The sequence below is a fragment of the Eublepharis macularius genome, chromosome 6 (genome assembly GCF_028583425.1).
Source record: "Eublepharis macularius isolate TG4126 chromosome 6, MPM_Emac_v1.0, whole genome shotgun sequence".
In the NCBI taxonomy this organism is placed as follows: Eukaryota; Metazoa; Chordata; class Lepidosauria; order Squamata; family Eublepharidae; genus Eublepharis; species Eublepharis macularius.
The window spans coordinates 128,117,857-128,131,722 of record NC_072795.1 but is presented as its reverse complement, the minus strand read 5'-3'; positions in this window follow the sequence as shown (position 1 = coordinate 128,131,722).

Here is a 13,866-nt window from a genome sequence, read left to right as displayed (position 1 = left end):
AGTCCCACACCTGTCACAATGATGTCACTTCCAGAAGTGACATCATCATGTTGCCCACGAAGATCATCACCCTGGTGAGTACCAGGTCCCCACCCCCTGCTGGGAAGGTGTGGGGACCTGGCAACCCTACTTCCACCCCCAAATTTCCAAGTATTTTCCAATCCCCTCCCCAAACTCCATCCTCTCCAGGCACTACCTCCAAATTTCCAGGAATTTCCCAGACTGGAGTTGGCAATCCGATCAGCTAGAGGCATAGCTGCTATTCAGCAGCCTTTCCTAATTTCTCCCCACTTGCTGGACCTGTGCCATCTGATTGCTCCAAAAATCCTGGCAAAGTTGGGGAGGCACTTTGCTGCCCCCCCTCCCCAAGACACCCCCCCCCCCGCAATTGTGTGCCCTTTCTGGAGGAGGCTTTTCTCACTCTTGCAAACGAATGGCATGTCCGTGGGTGTGTACATAGAAGTGCCTGCCAATGCTGGCATCGATTTATTGGGCAAGGTATGAAAAAGCTCTGATGGGCCATTAGCTTGTGATGTTTGGGTCATCAAGGGAAATCTGACCTATGGAGGGAAGCTTTGCAGACTGCATCCAAGACAACTCAAGGGTTGATCCCAGGAGCCTTGCTGATGTCTGAAATTAGGTCTCCTAGATCCCTACAATCTCCCTACACTCTCCCAGGTCTTACCGACTGCAAACTCCTTGCATGTGTGCTTTGCATGCCCTGGCTCCCCAAAAGGCGTGGTGATGTCACTTCTGGGAAGTGATGTCATCACGCCAGCCACAGGCGTGCTCCTGTGCTTTGTGTGGGGCTAATTCTGCCCTGGGGCCAAAATTGGCTCCAGCAAAGAGCAGGAGCACACCCGGAACTAGCGCAATGATACTACTTCAGAAAGTAACGTCGTCACGCCCCACCAGGAGCACTCTTGGTGTGCGCTTTCCCAGGTTGCCTATTGGTGGCAGGCAATCACCAGGGGGTTTGCCACCTCCCCTTATTGCCAGCTATCAGTGGGCATTTGGGACCCCCCCCCAAGAGATTGTCCACCACTGGCAGGCAACTGGTAAGCCTATCTGAAATCATGGCCAATTGCCCGAAGTCAAAGGGAACTGAAAAACGGGGTGGGCGGAGGACAGAGAGCCCCTTTCCTGAAGACACACCAAGCGGGCAGCAGCTTCCTCCTGCAATGTCTTCTGTACTTTGTTTCTTGTAATATGCTAAGAAGCCGTGCTGTCGCCTAATAACTGCCTGGAATCGCTTGCATCACACCGGAGCATTCTAGACATCTCCCAGACATTGTCTTCCTCTGACTCTTAAAATAACTTTAGTCAATATTCTCACATAATGCCCAAGATTATGAGCATCAATGCAAATGGGGGCTGAGTCCAAGAGACTTTTTCTGGGCAAAGGTCACCTACAAAGTCGGTGTCAGAGAGGTGAGATGTGAAGCAGAGTCTTTCTAATGGAGAAAGCTCAATCCCATAGCCACTATGCTTATGGCCGCCCTCAGGCTGGAGCGGAGCTCCCGTCTGTACAAAGAGATGCAAGGGATAACTTGAAAATGCTGATAATAATCTGTGCTATGAAAATATGTTCAAAAGTCCTACACAGTTCAAAGAGAATCTTTGTCAGAACCTGACATCCTCTGTCCCTCCCCTGAGCAGAACAACCTTTATAGCACTTATGACATCAGAACATCAGTACAATTAATTACATGATAATCGGTTGATAATTATGTCGCAGTGAGAAATTTCAACACGCATGTCACTTTTTAAAGTGCAGAATCAGCTTCTGCTACAAGACGTGTGCGGCTCTACAAACATCAGCTATTGTTCAAGTTTGTTACTTTAAGCATTCCTCTGCCTGTGTTTAGCACACACTGTGTTTGCGTGTGCTGTTATCTCTAAGACAGAGCCTGAATTCTTGCTGCCAGCATCTAGTATAACTCAACTATTGCTGATTCCGCACACGTTGGATAATGCACTTTCAATGCACTTTAGCAATCGTTTGGAAGTGGATTTTTTTTGTTTCACACATGAAAAATTCAGTTCCAAATGATCTCTAAAGAGGATTGGAAGTGCATTATGCAACATGTGCGGAATCAGCCACTGTTTTACTGGGGTATCACACCCATTCTGCAGTCACTCCACTGGCTGCCCATCAATTACCAAGCGCGATTCTAGGCACTTCATTGCCTGTACTTGCACCGTTGTGGCCCCCATCTTATGGCATGACTGCCTGAGGGAACCAGGAAGGCTTTCAAGCAACTGTCTTTCCACAAATTATGTAAAACTCTTGGTCAGGAGGGCATTTATATAAAGGTAATAGGGTTATATTACAACAGAATGGTTCAGGACATCTTTGTAATTCTCTTGTATAGGAGGGTACATGTTACAAAGAATGGTACTGTGAACTAGACCACTGCATTATCTATATCCTTTTCCAACCACTTATGTAATACCATTTTCTGCATTGTGTCACATATCATGTCTAACACTTTTAGCTTTGTTTCAAATTTCTGTAATCCTAGTATGATTACATTGCTTATTAGATGTCCCATCTTATTGATCGCATTAATTTACACTGGATAAACCCACCTCACGGGGTGTTTTGTTGTGGGGGTAATAATGACATACTTTGTAAACCGCTCTGAGTGGGCATTAAGTTGTCCTGAAGGGCGGTATACAAATCGAATGTTGTTGTTGTTATTGATTCTCAGTGAGAAGGGCAGACTATAAATAAAGTGAGCAAGCAAACAAACTTAAAGATAGACTTTTCATTTTCTGAAACTGAAGTTATTTGGTCTTTGCAACCACAGACAAACCCAAAATTTGGCAGTTCAGAGGAGAGGCGATCAGAGGTTTGCTTTGCTCTGATCCTATTCCAAGTAGGGAATTACTCCCTATTTCCATGTCAGATATGGAACATAGATGCAGAGGAGTTAGCCGTGTTAGTCTGTAGTAGCAAAATCAAAAAGAGTCCAGTAGCACCTTTAAGACTAACCAACTTTATTGTAGCATAAGCTTTCGAGAATCACAGTTCTCTTCGTCAGATGCATGAAGGGCAAGAAGAAGCTGCTGAATTGGAATTCATATGTAAATTTGACTCAGTCAAGCTGATTCAGTCAAGCTGGGATTGAATAGAGACTATGAATGGTTATCTCATTATCAGAAGTAACTGACTTCCTTAACAGAAGCAAACTGATCTCCATATCAGAAGCTACTGTTTGCATCTACTTCGCCCTCCCCTCTCCACCTATATATCTGACCAGTTTCTTCTTGCCCTCCATGCATCTGACGAAGAGAACTGTGATTCTCAAAAGCTTATGCTACAATAAAGTCGGTTAGTCTTAAAGGTGCTACTGGACTCTTTTAGATATGGAACAGGAAAAGAAGTTTTGACTCTGGAAAACAGGGTTGGGCCTACCTATAAGTGTTGTTCATCGAGTGTTCTTCTGTGCAGGCACACATGGGAACTGCACAGAAGACGCAACGATGAACAAAGAATCTGACTACAGACTGTTTGACGGCAATGCTTCTAGTGGTCTGCTGGTGGCTCCAGAGTATAAAGTTATTTGAGAAAGGAAAAATGGGTGTGATAAAGCTGGAGAGGTGAACTCTTCATGGAGCTCTCAGAGCCAAGCTACAAGTGACGCCTTACACAGGTTGGACACTGGTCAGCTTCCCTCAAATTTGGATGGGAAATGTAGTTGTCCTGGTTTTACAGCTTGGCTCTCCATTACAGCTGCAAGACCAGGATGCCTACATTTCCCATCAAAACTTGAGGGAAGCTGACAAGCGTCCAACCTGTGTAAGGCATCACTTGTAGCTTGGCTCTGAGACTGGGACTAGCCAAGCAGATTCTTTGTTCCCCTTGTAATAAACAAGGGCTTGTGGGGGTCATTTTACCACAGACCCAAACTGGATAGTGACTGATGGAGAGGGTACTCACCCCTCTTTTCTTTGTATAGTCCTTTGTAATGCCCTTGTATAGATCTACGGTACAGCCTCGTTTGGAATATTGCATATTGTTTTCGGTCACTGGATCTCCAAAAAGATATTACAGAGCTGGAAAAAGAGCAGAAGAGGGCAACTAATTTGATTAAGAGATCGGAGGTGCTTTCCTATGAGAGGAGGCTGAAGCATCTAAGGCTGTTCGGCTTAGGGAAGGAAAAGACAACTAGATGTTTAAAAAAAATATGACTGGAGCAGCGAAAGTGAACAAACCTTCCTCAACTGATAAGCCAATACTACAATAAGCTGTTCCTGGAAAGCTGATGATAATCATAAGAGAGTCACTCTGTAGTACATAATTAGCACTAGAGAGCTTGAAGGAAACAAACTTCCACGCCCTGTGCTTATCTGAAATGGCATTTGGCCCAGCATGTTCTACTTTGCTCAGACCATTGCTTTGGCCTGGAGGAGCCGAGAAAGCTTTCTCGAACAGCTTTCTCAGCCCGCATAAATAAGCATGCAAAGCAGCGACCTCCTTCCCCGATATGGTGCCTATGAGAACTGTGTGGGGTTCCCAACCTCCAGGAGTCATCTTCTCTCTCTGGCTTAGACCTGGGAAATGATCTGCGGCCCTGTTCGAGGGCATCTTTGCCTTTCTCTCCCCCTGTGCTCTCCCCATACATTTGCAAATAAAGCAAACACTACAAGGATGCTCCAGTACTCTTTCCTTCCCGTGGTTAGCCCCTAACACTTCTCTCAGTTTGGGCAAACGAGGCAAGCATCACAGGGAGGCCTAGTTCAGGATAGTTGCTGTACACTGTGCCACGCTCTGCATAAGGAAAGAACTGAGCTGTATTCAATCATATTTTCTTAGCGCAACATGCACCTACTGAAGGAAGCACGCTCTTCCGCTCATGCAAGGTGACCTGTAACAGTGGTCCATGGAAGAGGATCTTTGGCTTCAATCCAAAGCATTCGTTCATTCAGAGGCCAACGTTTTCCAGCAGGACCACCATTTTTACCCTGATAACTCTTCTCTGTAAGGCAGTGCGGACACGCCCCCACTGTGCAGGGAGGGACAGTGGGCAGGGGCATGCTGCCAACGTGCCCCCTGCCTCTATGCAATTGCTTGGTTGTCTGCAGAGGGTGAGCGTATGGAGAAAGTGGCCACTCCCCACAATCAGTAGCAACACCCATCAACTCTAGGCCAAGCTAGAAGTGACGAATGACACTTGAATGGCAAGTGAACAGACTCACGTGTGTTCCTCCCTGTTCACTTGCGCTCCACTTGTGCTCCACTTGGCCAAGCTACAAGTGATGAATGACACTTGAACGGCAAGTGAACAGACTCACGTGTATTCCTCCCTGTTCACTTGCGCTCCACTTGTGCTCCACTTGGCCAAGCTACAAGTGATGAATGACACTTGAACGGCAAGTGAACAGACTCACGTGTGTTCCTCCCTGTTCACTTGCGCTCCACTTGCACTCCACTCGATCACGACGAATTACCCTTGATCAACCGCAAGTGGAGTGCAAGTGAAGCACAAGTGAACAGGGAGGAATACAGGTGAATATGTTCACGTGGCGTTCAAGTGTAATTCGTCACTTCTAGTTTGGCCCTAAGAAGCATTGCTAAGCATTATCATTCCTTTTGTCACACACATAGGTAAAGCACCGAGTCATTACTGACCCATGGGGGGACGTCACATCACGACCTTTTCTTGGCAGACTTTTGTTACGGGGCGGTTTGCCATTGCCTTCCCCAGTCATCTACACTTTACCCCCAGGAAACTGGGTACTCATTTTACCGACCTCAGAAGGATGGAAGGCTGAGAGCTAAGCTACAAGTAACGCCTGACACAGGTTGGACACGTGTCAGCTTCCCTCAAGTTTTGATGGGAAATGTAGGCATCCTGGTCTTGCAGCTGTAATGGAGAGCCAAGCTGTAAAACCAGAACGCCTACATTTCGCATCAAAACTTGAGGGAAGCTGACAAGTGTCCAACCTGTGTAAGGCGTCACTTGTAGCTTGGCTCTCAGTCAACAACCTTGAGCTGGCTACCACACACATAGTAAGGTTTAAAATAAAATTGCAATTGGTCCCTAGCATCCCACATCAGCCATTTGGGGATGGCACCTGTTCCCCATTCTCAGTGTTCAAAAAGCGCCCACAGTAGAGTTGCCAGCTCTAACTTGGGAAATTCCTGGAGATCTGGGAGGTGAAATCTGGAGAAACCTGGAGAAAGTGGGGTTTGGGGAAGGAAAGGACCTTGGCATAGCATAATTCCATAGAGTCCACCCCCCACCCCCAAAGTAGCCATTTTCTCCAAAGGAACTGATCTCTGTGGCCTGGAGACCAGCTGTAATTCCGGGAGATCTCCAGCCACTACCTGGAGGCTGGCAACTCTAGCCCACAGGTTCAGCAAGAGTGGGGACCCCTGCTTCCAAACAGGCGTACCATGCCAGTGGCTCTAGAAGATTTCAGTTCCAGTCCCTGCTGTGCCATGAGACTTGTTAGGTGACCATGGGCCAGCCAGGGAGCAGAAAACTCTCCGGACAGAAGATGGGATAAAGAACTCTGACTCCAAAGAGTCTCGGGTTTGTGCTGCATGAGGATCTTAAAGGGAATATTAAGAATAAGATTACATACATACAAGCAAGCTGCTCATTGCAACTTGATTTGTGCTTAGAAGCTGTAACTTCTCTTGGTCACTTAAAGCCAAGCTACAAGTGAGGAATGACACTTGCCTGGCAAGTGAACAGACTCATGGGTATTCTTCCCTGTTCACTTGCCATTCACTTGCTCTCCGCTTGATTAAGTGGAGCGCAAGTGAATGGCAAGTGAACAGGGAGGAATACACGTGAGTCTGTTTACTTGCCAGGCAAGTGTCATTCCTCACTTGTAGCTTGGCTCTGAAAAGATGGCAGGACAAGGGAATAGAAGAGCAGGAAGTACCTTGACTATAAAACGTAATAACAACTTTGCCCAGTAAGTGGCACCAAAGTGTTTTGCTTTGATAACTCTCCTTTCAAATAAATTCTTGTCTGCATTTATTCCTTTGTTTTATGAATATAGACATCAGCTTCCCATTCAGAGAAAGTCCTCAAGTGGGTTATAAAAAGGAGAAGAAACATTATAAAATGACAGCATAAAAGACTGGTATAAAACCCCTAATAAAATAAACAAACCTGAGGAGAAACTTATTAAAATAGGCCTACCCCACTACTGAGCACTGGCCTCTGGGAGGCAGCAACGGCTGCTAGTATGACTTTCTAATAGGAATGTAGATCCAGAGGAGTTAGCCGTGTTAGTCTGTAGTAGCAAAATCAAAAAGAGTCCAGTAGCACCTTTAAGACTAACCAATTTTATTGTAGCATAAGCTTTCGAGAATAAGGTTCTCTTCGTCAGATGCATGGAGGGCAGAAGGAAACTGGTCAAATATAGAGGAGGAGAGCAGGGGGGGGAAGGGGGGAAGGAGGAGAGGGGGGATGTAAACAACTCCTTTGATATGGAGATGCAGACAGCTCCTTTTGGTGTGGGGATCAGTTTGCTGGTATAAAGATTCAAAGGAGTTTGCCGTGTTAGTCTGACTCTGTAGTAGCAAAATCAAAAAGAGTTCAGCAGCACTGCAGCACAAGCCCTCGATAACCACAGTCCTCCCCGCCAGATGCATCTGACAAAGAGATCTGTGGTCCCCGAAAGCCCACGCCAGGTGCCACTGGACTCCCCCTGACCCCGCCTCTGTAAAGGAAATCAGTTACCTGTGATAATATAGATGTCTTGTTTGTTGATGTAGTTATTATAACCAACCTAAACTGAAAAATTAATGACAACCAGTAATATTTAGAAATTTTAGAATAGCGGGGTTTTATCTTAACTCCTCAATCCAGTTTCAGACCTGCAGGTCTTTATTTCCATCACCAATTTCTGTTCCCTCGGGTCAGATTTTCTTGTTAAATTTATGCATTCCTTATGCTAGTTTTGTGTTACTGGCCAAATAAACAGAAGTATAAACACGGAAAAGATGTTTAAAAGCCACAGAAGAAACAAACACATTGCGAACAATAGCAATGAAAAGGGTCAAAAATAAAAAGTTCTGCCTCGTGACAACATAGGGAAAAAAAAACCGTAAAAGGCATATTTACTTTGAGTTTCAGCTAGAAAGGTGGGGTGTAAAGTAAGTAAGTAAACAGGTATGAATGAATGAATCAATTTATTGTGTTTGGCCATAGGCCGTCACAAAATTATAAAAGGCCCGCTATGTAAAATACAATTATATATACAGTACAGATTTTAGTAAGCAAAAATCCATACATTCCTATTCAACATGCAGCGGAAAGAGATGTTTACCAACCTGCAGTTACACACAAATCTTGCCCTTGAAGAGGACTGCATTGATAGATGAATCTTTCCAAAGCGGTGTTTACACGAATAACTTTCTTGGCCCACTAACTCAAGGACGATTTTGGTTTGATTCTGTATGAACATCAGTGGCGCCTGTTTGCTTACTGTTCTGCTTTTTAGATACTAAGCTTTAGGCACTGGGTAAAATGTTTTACTAGCACGTGTTGGCTTAATCAGCAGTTAGCACTGCTGAGTAGGCACCTGCCGCAGCAACACGACGACTAGCCAGAGAGGCAAATATTTTGCTTGCATATAGACAGGCAAGGTGGGGTTAGGCATCTCAGCTTTGCTTTCTCCATCCAGAGGGCAGGAAGAGTTACATCAGGGCTTAGTTCTCATGGCCCTTTCTTACATGCCCAGGGTAAGGCTGATTGCCACGTTGGGGTTAGGATGCCGCTTTCTCCAGGCCAGTTTAGCTAGGGATCCTGGAGGGTTTTTGCCATCTTCTGGGCATGGAGCAGGAGTCTCTGGGAGTGTGAGTGGAAGTAAATTTCCTGCAATGTGCAGGGGGTTGGACTAGATGATCCTGGAGTTACCTTCCAGTTCTATGAAGCAATGTGGGTAGAAAGTCTCTTCATGCACAGGGACGTCTGAGCATCACTTCCCTCCATCCCTGTGTAATTAAACACGGTTGTCACCTATCTCTAAGAGTCCCTACAAGAACTATGAGCCAAGCTACAAGTGACTTTTTTCACATGGAGAACACTTGATTGTTTCGCAAGTTTTCCTGGGAACTGAAGTCCAAGTGTCCTTCCCCTCTCTGTTAGAATCGCTGCCTGAAGAGCCAGAAAAAGCCGGCGGCAGCAGCAGCTTTTGCAAATCGTTCCTCCAGTCACAAGCCTGCTGGACAAGAGGGCTCTCAACGATCGTTTGGGGGCAGGCAGCTGCTACTTTCTCCCGGAAGAATCTGCTGCTGCTCTAACATGCCCTTCCGCTGCTCCTGAGCTCCTGAAGAAAAACTGGAATGAGGGCATGTTAGAGCTGCAGCAGATTCTTCCGCTATCGCAGCGGCTGGAGCTTCACCGATGCGGCGGCCTTCTCCAGAGCAGCTTCCCGGGAGCAGGACGCCAGGGAGAAAGTAGCAGCTGCCTGCCCCAAACGATCATTGAGAGCCCTCTTGTCCAGCAGGCTTGTGGCTGGAGGAACGATTTGCAAAAGCTGCTGCTGCTGCAACCGGCTTTCTCTGGCTCTTCAGGCAGCGATTCTAACAGAGAGGGGAAGGACACTGGGACTTCAGTTCCCAGGAAAACTTGCAAAAACGACCAAGTGTTCTCCACGTGAAAAAAGTCACTTGCAGCTTGGCTCTATGTGTAGCTGCCGCAACAACATGCACTGAGCCGAGCAGAAGACCTGGTACAACCTCAAAGCCAGAGAAAGAGTCTTCAGGCCGGGAGAGCAAGTCCTAGTGCTGAAGCTCCGCAGAAAACACAAACCTGAAGTAGCTTGGGAAGTCCCTTTTCAAGCAGTACATGAGGTTTCTAATGTAAATTAAATAGGAAAGCTGAAGTGGAACAATGTAAACTGTTCCATGTTAATATGCTACAACCCTATTATAACCAAAGTAGTCTGGTCCTTACAACCAGAAGTGGGAAGAAAGATGAGATTGATCTATCAGGCTGGGGTAAGGTCATCAAGGGAAGTACTATAAATGAGGTGAAGTTAACCTCATCCCTCACAAACGACCAGCAAGAACAGGTTAAGGCTGTCTTGGCGAGATTTCAATCCATCTTCTATAAGAGCTAAACCACACGAGATGAATTACATGAGGACGCTCAAGTGAAGGAAGATGCAGTGTTAGCCGGGAAGCATAGTTTGAATTTCACCTCTCTCAACAGAGCTGGCTAGATCCCTCCTCAGAGGGTTTGTTAATGTCTAGGGTTCCCAGCTCCAAGTTGGGACATTCCTGGAGATCTGGGGGGTGAAACCTGGAGAAACCTGGAGAAAGTGGGGCTTGGGGAGGAAAAGGACCTTGGCATGGCATAATTCCATAGAGTCCACCCCCCAAAGTAGCCATTTTCTCCAAGTGAACTGATCTCTGTGGCCTGGAGACCAGTGGTAATTCCAGGAGATCTCTAGCCACTACCTGGAGGCTGGCAACCCTATTAATGTCACCTCTATAAGAGGCAGCAAAGATAGCTCTTCAGAGGGTTTGTTAATTTTCTCTTTGCCTCCCCTAAAGCTCTGTCAATTATTAACAAAGCCTCTGAGGCACATCTTTGTGGGCTCTGTAGAGAGGTGAAATTAATAAACTCTCTGAGGAGGGATCTAGCCGGCTCTGTAGAGAGAGGTGAAATTCAAACTACGCTTCCCGGCTAACATTGCATCTCCCTTCACTTGAGCATCCTTGTGTAATTTGTCTCATGTAGTTTAGCTCTAATTCCCCTGGTCAAACTCAGCTAGCCCAACATAGAATTGACACTGGTGAAGCAAGGCCTGTTGCCCTTCCTCCATACTGAGTAATTGGTTGGAATGCCATCCTTATAGAAAAGGAAGTTAAAGAAATGTCAAGCGTCTCACAGGGAAGGTCAGACAGGTTCCCCTCTGGAGAGAGGGGAAAGAAATTGTTTACCCTAACTGTAACATCAGTGTTTTGAGGGAGAAGTCTCAATAATAATTCCAAGTATAAAAGCCATCACAAGCTGAAACCTGTTTACACCGCCATGATAGAACTAGGAGGGGGCGGTTATTGGCAAAGAGTGATTGGGTAGCAAGTGGAGACTCCCATTCAAGCCAAGCGAAGAAGGGTTATATCTTCTTAGGTGAAGAAGATTAATTCCTGCCCAGTGTCTAGGGGGCGGGGGGGATGTGGCTCTGAGGAAGACCCCGGGTCTGTTGTAAAGGGGAAATAGTTTTGGACTAACATCTGGAAACTGAGTTGTAAAAGGGAACTCTGAAAAGAAACGTTCTTGCAACCTAAGTAATAAACAAAGCACCTCTCACTATTAAGGATCAAAAACATAGAAACTAAGCTTAAAGAAAACTATTTTGCCTATGATTTAAAGAGTATTCTGTTCTACCAACAAATCTTACCTCAGCTTTCATTCCCTGACTGTCCTTATACCATCTCTGCTTGTTCAATAAAGTTGTTGTTTATTTTTGAACATTACACCATCTCCAGAGCCATTCCGCATGCAGAACAAAAGGGATCTTGCTCTCCCCCACCCTTTAAGTTTCTGAAGTGGGCTAAAAAGCCAAACTTATAACCGTTTATCAGGGTGGGACACAGAAGAACTTTAAAAGCACAAATAGAGACATGCTACTTGGGGCTGCTCAACCAAAGCAGACAACTTCAGATTTTGGCAAGAAAATATGCCTCAGAGTGGGGGAAGTCAAGAGGGGAGCCATCATAGGGCAGAAAGTCTCTTCAAGCACAAGGATGTCCAAGCACAAGTGAGCCAGTTTGCCTGTATGCTGAAAAATCCCTGGATGTGTTCTGCTGGGAAGGAGAGAAGGTGGAACACTTTGGATAACAAGGCCTCCTCCTGGCATAGTGCCCTGGAAGGTTTGCCACCTGATTGGTTGGTGTTTGCCTTGGCTGGGCTGTTGCTTGTCCTTAGAAGACATGCAAGTTTTGTGTGCTATGCACAAATCCATAGTAGGCCTCTTTGTGTTTCTAGTATATTTTTAACCTGCTTTTCCCCAAAGCAGGGTGGTGTGCATGGGTCTCCCCTCTTTCATTTTATCTTCACAACAACCCTGTGAGGTAGGTTAGGCTGAGAGCTAAGTGACTGGCCCAAGGTAACCCAGTGAACTTCAGGGCTGAGTTGGAATTTGAATTCAAGGCTCACCAGTCCTAGGCCGACATTCCACAGTCACTCAGTAATGATTCTGCATGGCTTACCTGAAGCCGGGACGTTGCGGAACATGCCGGCAAAAAGGTGAAAGATCACGTTTTCTCGCACAAGTTTTGCACGACATCGCACAAAACTCGTGCGAGAAAACGCGATCTTTCACGGTTTTGCCGGCATCTTCCGCAACGTCCCGGCTTCAGGTAAGCCGTGTGGAATCGGCCAATATTTTGTGCTTATTTATTGATTTATTGTGTTTGCCTCCATGCTACCTTTCTGCCGTAAAAGGTAAACAAGATAGCTCACAATACTAAGATACAATAAAAAGTCATACATTTTTCATAAAACACAATTACCTTAAAGGCCATTAAAAACCCATCGAAACACCAGGAATATAAACTTACTTACTTACTAGCATTTATATACAGCTTTCAATGCTCAAAGAACGTAACATACATTATGGAGTAATCTTTACAACAATTAAGTGAAGTAGGCCCGCAGTATTAGTACCCTATGGCAGATCTGGGAACATGGGTGCTGAGAGACAGAGTGTTTTTTCCTAAGGCCATCTAGGAAGATGATGGCTGAGATGAGATTTGAACTGGAGACAGCTTTTCTATATCAGCAGCAAAGAAAATTGTCTGCTTTTAAAGAGGGTGCATAAGCTGACACGAAGCACATGCAGAAACCTCCTAAGCATGTTTACACAGTAACCCCATGGAAATCAATGGTCCTGATTTAAATGTGCTGCTGCAGGCCAGTTGTATAACTTTTACACAACGCTTTGTGGTTCATTTAATGAGGGCTGCTCCTCCGTGCACTTCACACTGACAGCACGAGGGCTTTTTTTCTGGGAAAAGAGATGGTGGAACTCAGTGGGTTGCCCTCGGAGAAAATGGTCACATGGCTGGTGGCCCCGCCCCTGGATCTCCAAACAGAGGGGAGTTGAGATTGCCGGAGGGCAATTTCAACTCCCCTCTGTCTGGAGATCAGGGGGCGGGGCCACCAGCCATGTGACCATTTTCAAGAGGTTCCGGAACTCCATTCCACCGAGTTCCAGCTAAAAAAAAGCCCTGGACAGCACAATCCCCATTCAGGTGCAGAACTGATTTGCCCTGGCAGCCAGCCCTGTTTAAAGGAAACACTGGGCCAGGCAAAGTCGGATGAGCAACTGCTTTTGACTCGCCAGCAGAATCAGGTTTAAATCAGTCTCTATGAGCCAAGCTACGAATGACACTTGAACGAATGACGTAGTGATCAAGTGGCGCGCAAGTGAACAGGGAGGAACACTTGTGAGTCTGTTCACTAGCTGTTCAAGTGTCATTTGTCACTTGTAGCTTGGTGCGATGTGTTTATAGGCCTCAACGTATTTGTATCTGGGTGAAAAGTGCTTATTGAAATTCAAGATCAATGCGGATTAGCCGCCATTAATAAATCAATAACAATAGAGCATATCATTTTGGGACAGCATTCTTAACATGCTTAGGCGTTGTTCAAATTACATCACAGACATAACGCCAGTAATAATTGATAGTAGATTCCAGAAGTCACTCCCTAGTAGGGCTGGTAGGTTGCCAACCACCAGGTGGGGGCTGCAGATCTCCTGGAATTACAGAGATCAGTTCGCTTGGAGAACATGGCAGCTTTGGAAGGTGGACCCTACGGCATTATACCCCACTGAAGTCCCTCCCCTCCCCAAGCACCACTTTCCCTAGGCTCTGCCCCC